This window comes from Lipotes vexillifer, unplaced genomic scaffold (assembly GCF_000442215.2).
Source record: "Lipotes vexillifer unplaced genomic scaffold, Lipotes_vexillifer_v1.1 scaffold982, whole genome shotgun sequence".
In the NCBI taxonomy this organism is placed as follows: domain Eukaryota; kingdom Metazoa; phylum Chordata; class Mammalia; order Artiodactyla; family Lipotidae; genus Lipotes; species Lipotes vexillifer.
Window position 1 is genome coordinate 1,647,897 of NW_006789467.1, and position 7,655 is coordinate 1,655,551.

General features: G+C 47.6%; 1 pseudogene; it reads right to left on the reverse strand.

Annotated features, from left to right (window-relative positions):
* LOC103081428 (NAD-dependent protein deacylase sirtuin-5, mitochondrial pseudogene) overlaps positions 1–4,445 on the reverse strand; it is a 16,832-nt pseudogene extending 12,387 nt beyond the window's left edge.
* Positions 4,446–7,655: the final 3,210 nt, after the last annotated feature.

Here is a 7,655-nt window from a genome sequence, read left to right on the forward strand (position 1 = left end):
CTGACCCCAATACGGATTGCCTAGCAGAGGAGAAAGTGATCTGAGGAGGGAGTCGTCCACGGGGACGGTGACAGGCGGATCACGTGCGCGGGCTGTCAATTTTTCCCCCAAAAATAGATGCAACTGATCTCCTTGTGCTTTATTTTTAGTTTATCTCTCTTTCCATTCACTGATTTTCTCTTTGAGTCTGTCCAGTATCAAGCTTATCCCATATGTAGAGTAATTTTTAAAAATTCCAGTGACTCTCCAAGATTTGAAGATTTCAATGTTTCTTTTTAACATCACCTGTTGCTGCTTTATTTCTGATTGCTTTTTAAATTTTTTTCTTGTTCTTTTTTAAGATGGAAGTTATCCCTTTTTGTATCTCTCTGAGCATGCCACATATACTTATTTTGAAGTCTTTATCAGTCTGTTCCAAGGTGTGAATTTGGAGTGGATTCACATTCCAATTTTTTATTTTCTTGGAAAGCTTTTTTTTTCTCTCTCTCTTATCCTGGGCTCATACTTCCCTGCCTAGTGGGGTTTTTAATAAAAAAATTATTAAAATAACAATAAATTTAATTTAATAATTTATTATTATTAAATTATTAATTTATAAATAAATTTATTTAAAATAAATTCATTCATTCATTCATTTATTTTTGGCTGTGTTGGGTCTTCATTGCTGCACACCAGCTTTCTCTAGCCCCAGCAAGCGGGGGCTACTCTTCGTTGCGGTGAGTGGGCTTCTCACTGCGGTGGCTTCTCTTGTTGCGGAGCACGGGCTCTAGGCATGCATGCTTCAGTAGTTGCAGCACGCAGGCTCAGTAGTTGTGGCTCGCAGGCTCTAGAATGCAGGCTCAGTAGTTGTGGCGCACCGGCTTAGTTGCTCTGCCCTGCCTAGTGGTTTTATGGTTGCTTACACCTGACCCCTGGCTAAGCCATAGTCCTACAATGACATTTTAGGCCTCTCCTGTCCCACGGTGGTTTCAGAGTCATGCAGAGTCAGGAAGTATACCAACTGGAGGCTTGGTTGTGAGGCTCATCTCTGTGTCCCTACCTCTCCAGTCTCACGGTCTAGGAAATGCCATCTCCCCAGGTGGCAATCAGCGATAGTTGTTTATTTTTTCCCAACTTCCTTTCATGACCTACTCTGCCTCTCACTTCCAGCAGTGAGCCTTGTGTGGAAAATTTTTAGTTCTCTTTATCCCATAGGATCAAACTCCCAATCAGTTCTGCTGACTTCCGGGTCAGAGCACAGCACACCCCAGGCTGCCGTCTGCTCTGTTTTGCATTTCTGCAAAGGGAGTACTTATCTCTTTTCTGCTGGATCTTTTCTATCTTCAAATACTCATCTTATCCTTGAGTTTATCTAGGTATACATATCTAGGTTTTCTATTTCAATATTTTATCTGTCACTGCTGTATGTTTGGAACAGAGAAGGTACATCAAAACATGAACTCTCCGTCTTATCCCTGGCCTATCTTCTCTGCCCCAAGTCTTTATGTCCAGTGGCTACTAAGCAAGGGAATTTTTGTGTCTATTGATGCAGTGATGTATATGGGTATGAGCTGACCACAGTTTACCAAATAATCAGCTTTGATGAGACAGATAGGGAAAGTTCATTACAGGTAGATTATTTCTGAATGACTTAGTAAATTATGAACCAACTCTCTCTTTCATGCCTGAACCACTAAAAGAGAGGTTGGATTACAAAATCTGAGAGATCTGTTCCAGATTTAAATGACCTCTTATCCATATTAAGTCATCACTTAAGAGGAATACACAACAACCAGGTTGTTTTTGAGAATTGAATCAGTGAATTTGTAATTACCACACTTGAGTATGAGCTCATTAGCCGGTCTCATCCTAGGATGTATAACACCAGAGGACATGTTACAGCCTCATGACAGAATATCCAAGCCTGTGAAGGACTGGGGTAAAGCTGGACCCATCTAACCTCAGTGACCACCTACAAGCAGGATGCCTCTTATTTAGGAAGGTCCCTTCCCTCAACCCAAGGCAGGTCCTTCGCTCATCAGAGTGAGGGAGCCCCCCCACCCTTCTGGAAGAAAGCAAATGTGACACAGGGCTCGAAAGCATGGGTTTTGGAATTTGAGCCTCAGTCCCAGCTCTGCCACTGGTTGACTAGGAAATTGGCAAGTTAACGCTCTCTGCTTTCATTTCCTCATCTGTTGAGAAAGCAGTAATAGTTGTCTTCCCTCCCAGAGCTACCATGAGCGCTAAATGAAATAATGAGTGTAAAGTGCTAGCCTGGGATAGCATGTATGTTCCTCCAAACATTAGTAAACACAGAATCACCATACAGTCCAGCAATCTGGGTGTATAAACTCTGAAGAACTCAGAGCAGGGACTCAGACAGGTACTGGTACTTCCACGTTTATAGCAGCATTATTCACAGTAGCCAAGAGGCGGGACCAACCCAGGTGTCCATCGATAGACGAGTCAATAAACAAAATCTGGTCTGTCCGCAAAATGCAATATTATCCAGTCTTAAAAAGGAAGGAAATTTTGACATATGCTGCGACACGGATGAATCTTGAGGACACATAATGTGAAATAAGCCAGACACGAAAGGACAAATAGTGTATGATTCCACTTATATGAGGTCCCTCAAATGTGGATCTGTCAAATTCATGGAGACATAAAGTAGAAGGGTGGGTACCAGGGGCTGGGGGAGAGGGAGTGGGGAGTTAGTTCTTAGTGGGTAGACTTTCAGTTTGGGAAGATGGAAAAGTTCTAGACATGCGTGATAGTTGGTTGCACAACACTGTGAATGTACTTAACACTTCTGAACTGTACACTTAAAAATGGTGAAGATGGTAAATTTTATGTTATGTGTATCGTACCACAATTTTTTTTTTGCTGTAGAAAGGGATTTTAGTTTCCACCAACCCTTGCGCAGAAATCACAAATACCAGGGTTTTACCCCTCTACTTCCATCTTTGCCCAAATAGCAAAAATACAATCAGGATAATTACTTTTTTTAGACAATCTAATTACAAAGTTGTTTTCCGCCCAGTAACCAACCAAACACATCAGAGGTATCTTATGTTTAGGTTCAAACCAAATAACATGAATTGACTTGAGAAATTCTGTGACTTCTCCTTCTAAACATGTTTACTACTGTTGCTTCTTAGTCCCCATCACTTATCAGCAGTTTGGATTTCAGATGATATTTTCAGACCTTTCAGTATTCAGCTCACCATCCACAAGACTGTTTCTCCTGTTGGTGGCCTGGTATTTAGATGTGCTGTGATTTCTTCCTTCCTCAGGGCAATTAAGAAACAGTTTCAGGGGCTTCCCTGGTGGCGCAGTGGTTGAGGTGCGCCTGCCGATGCAGGGGACATGGGTTCGTGCCCCGGTCTGGGAAGATCCCACATGCCGCGGAGCGGCTGGGCCAGTGACCCATGGCCGCTGAGCCTGCTCATCTGTAGCCTGTGCTCCGCAACGGGAGAGGCCACAGCAGTGAGAGGCCCGGGTACCACAAAAAAAAAAAAAAAAAAAAAAAAAAAGAAAGAAACAGTTTCAGTTTCACGAGGAGCGAGGGCTTCAGGAAAGTCGTCCCACACGGCCCCTGGAAATGAAACGTGAACCTGTTCATGGCTGGGGTGGTTCCCATGTTAAATTCGGCCACTTCTACTCCCCAGGCAGACACGTGGGGGGCAAACATGGCGGCAGGGTAGACCACAGAGGACGTTCCCACCACCAGATCCAAGTCACAGAGGGCCATCTCCCTGTCAGCCTCCTCCGGGATGGCAGGGTCCAGGTTTTCTCCAAACCACCCACGTGAGGTGGCAGCAGGCCCACACAGCCTGCCTCTTCACACCGGCAAAGTTTCAACACTGGGATTCGGGCGTCTTGAGCTTCAGGTTCTGGAGCCCCTTTTCCTGATAAAACTGGACAAATTGGACTCTTGTAATTCTCAGCCACAACTCCACAAGAGGTACATCGAGTTTAAATAAGCTACCATGGATTTCCAGAAGGTTCTTGGTACCAGCCTTGTGGTGCAGCTCATTGGTGTTCCGGGTGATGACCACAGCCCGTCGGCCCACCGGTCCAGCCGCGCCTCACGCTCGGCAATGGCCAGGTGCCTGGCATCGGGCCCCTTGCTCTGCACCGCTTCCCGCCGGTACTGGTAGGACTCCCACACCTGGGACGGGCTTCAGGCAAAGGCCTGAGGCGTGGCCAGGTCCTGAGCTTGCCATTTTCTCCAATAATCTTCGGCTCCTCTGAAAGTCGGAACCCCACTCTCAGCACTGACGCCAGCCCCTGAAATGATGACTGTGTGCTTGACTTTTGCAAAAAGCTTCCAGAAACCCGGCCATATTTGAACTTGGACGAGCCATTGTTAGGCAAATCTTGGTTTGTGCAGAGGCTGGAGAGGTCAATCCGCAATACAGCTGGGCAAGTAATTGGCTTGGGACAATCCTGAGAGGTGGCATCAGGTTTTCTGTGTCGCACTAATTATTGAGATGGGCTCGTTTTCTGCCCCTCCCTCGTCTCTCGGGCCGCAGCTGTCCCAGCACTGTGCCAGGAAGACACCGGGCCTCGGGCCTCTGCACATGCGGCTCTTACCACAATTTTTAAAACAAGAAGAGCCACGTGACAGCCTCTGCCCTTGCTGCGTAATTACTGTTCTTTGCTTTGTTCGATCATTCTTATTGAACAAACCTTCTCTAGATCCTGTGTTAGGACTGCTGCTCCCAAGAGGAATGAGACACAGGCTCTGCCCTCAGAGCTCGTGGTCGGGGCGAGGCATCCACACAGTGTGGGGAGTAAAGTGCTATAAAGTGCCCTGGGTGATAAAGGCCTGTCGACGGCACAAGGGGCACTGGGCAGTGACTGGCCAGCTCTTCTGGAGAGACCAGTGGAAGTCAGGAAGCCTTTCTGGAAAGTGTAACACGTGACCTGAATCCCGAAACCCGGCAAAGTGGTCATTGAGCTCTGGAGTTTGCCGGGGAGAGAAATCTGGGCAGTGCAGGGCCTGGCATGTCCTGCTGCATTGGTAGCCATGAGGAGGCCGGAGCCAGCAGCAGCCAGGGCTCGAGAAGGAGGCAAGGGGGCCAGACCCCAGGGGGCTCTGGGCTCATGAGAACCATCCCTCAGCAACACCAGATTGGTTAGCCTGTTTTTCATTGTTATTTCCAGACTAAATAGCAACTGGTAAATAGCCAGAAAAGCCTAGTGTTTTCAAGCCTGCTCAGAGAGAATGATCCACATGGGTCTGTGAGGCATCAAATGCTTATTCAGACCCAAATTGCTCATCATCTGAAGGAGTGCTTAGCTATTTGCACACAAACCTCAGTTTGACATAAACCTGCTACTTTGTGCAACTCCAGCAGGAGAGAAAACGTCTCTATTCGTTTTTCTCAGCAGTGTTTCAAACTGAGCTTTATTGATTATGACCTTGTATTCATTTCAAATAAAAGACTTATGGGGCTTCCCTGGTGGCACAGTGATTGAGAGTCCGCCTGCCGATGCAGGAGACGCAGGTTCGTGCCCCAGTCTGGGAGGAAGCCACATGCCGTGGAGCCAGAGCGGCTGGGCCTGTGAGCCATGGCCACTGAACCTGCACGTCCGGAGCCTGTGCTCCACAACAGGAGAGGCCACAACAGGAGAGGCCACATAGTGAGAGGCCCGCGTACCGCAAAAAAAAAAAAAAAAAAAACTTATGTAACCAGTTTTATTTAATATTCAAGAGCTTTGCATATTCCCAGTGAATCAGGAAACTAATATGTTTGTACTGGCAGCTACACACAAACCTAGGCTCATTGTTGGGGACTACAGCCCGAAGCCTGAAGCGTGTCCCAAAGTTCTCCATGGAATGTGAAGGAATCCCCATCAGCTGTAGCCAGAAAACTGTTTCCTGTGAAGTCAGAACAGCACTGTTGGGTTTCTAGGAGATAAAGCATACTATTGACATCCTAATGCCTTGCTGGGTGGCAGTACTTCCGGTTTCCACCAGGCTGCAAGGAATTCTCACTGATATTCCAGGACAGCCCATTTTCTGCAAACAAATATGTTCTTATGGGTCTGCCCTAGTTCACCATGTCCATCCAGAGCAAGAACTCACCAGGGGCTTACAAATATGGCCTCCTGTTAGAGAAGGTATCAAAAAAATCTTATTTCTCACAGAAATTTCAGGGAATCAACACCAAATAATTCAGAAAGCCTGTTTTTTTGCAAACAAGCCAGTGCCATTTTGGGTTTTGTACTGAGTGAAAAGACTTAGAGCATTTCTTTGCATGCTGCCCTGGCTGTGATGGGCATCTGCACAATCTCCTAACATCGTTCTCATCACGCACTCAGGAGCTGGAGTTCATATCGTTCACTCCTCTGTGAAACTTCCAGTCGGCACCTCAGCTAATCTGTCTGTCAGCCCCTTGAGCACAGACCAGCAGCCACACCGTGAGATTCCCGAGTGACAAAGTGAGAGCAGGTAATTTCACTGCATTTCCTCCCTGGTTGACAAAAATTCTGACATTGCTCTCAGTGTCTAGAGCAGTGATTCTCAATCAGTGGTGGCTGTGCTCCAGGGGCTTTGGCAATGCCTGGAGGCATTTTTGATGTCATGACTGGAACTTCGGGGGAGTTGGGGGAGGGATGCTACAACCATCAGGTGAGTAGAGGCCAGGGATGCTGCTAAACATCCTACAATGCACAGGGCAGCCTCCCTCCCACCCTCAGAGAACTGTCCAGTTAAAACATCAGGAGTGTGAAGATTAAGAACACCTGAGTGCCTCCATTTAGTCTCTCAAACTTCTCTGCCGAGCAAAATCTTCTCCCTTGGTAGCAATGGGGGTTATAGCAAGGTGCGAGGCTGGACTACATTTCCCAGCCTCCTTTGCAGTTCAGCGTGGTCGTGTGACCGGTTCTCACCAATAGAATGTGACCTGAAGTGATGTCTGTCCCCTACTGCTGGCAAGATGTAGATGACAGCTAGGCTGTGGTAGCGCCACATGTTGGATCCTGGATCCCTGAGTCATCCCATGGGACAGAGCCACCGTCAGCTAAAAGCACATGCTGCAGTCTGGCGTGTGAATGAGAGATAAACTTCTGTTGTGTTTGAGCCAATAAGCATCTTTGGGTCTGTTTGTCACAGCAGCTTAGCTCATCCCAGCTAAAAACAGACATTCCCCCAAAAGCCCATTTTGGCCCTCGGAGCCTTAGGAAGCTGAGACCTGTGAGTGAGGCAACCATGGTGGGAATCTTTGCCCTGGGGTTAGCGTGGGGCCGCCTCCCCTAACTGTCAAAGCCCACTGCCAGGGGCCCTGCTTTGCTCAGCATAACCTCGACTGCAGAATACGTTGTGATAGGATCCCAGCTCTGTGTGACCTCGACTGCATCATAAGGATTAGGGCACTTGAGTTGCCAATGACAGAATTTCAACGAGGACCAGCTTAGGCAACAAAAGGAAGAGGCTGAGGAAACCAAACCACAGTGAAAGCAGCAGGGTGGGCCTGCCGCAGAGACGGCTGGAGCAGCGGGGCTCCCCTCCTCCACCTCTTGCCTCCACTGTTCTGGGGGTGTTGGCCTCGTTCTGGATTTCTGCGCTCGAGCTGCTTCACACAGGAGGGAAAAGGTACCTTCATCCTTGAGCTCATATCCTCATTTTGAAAAGCTCCAGGAAGGACTTGGGTTGAGCATTCCTG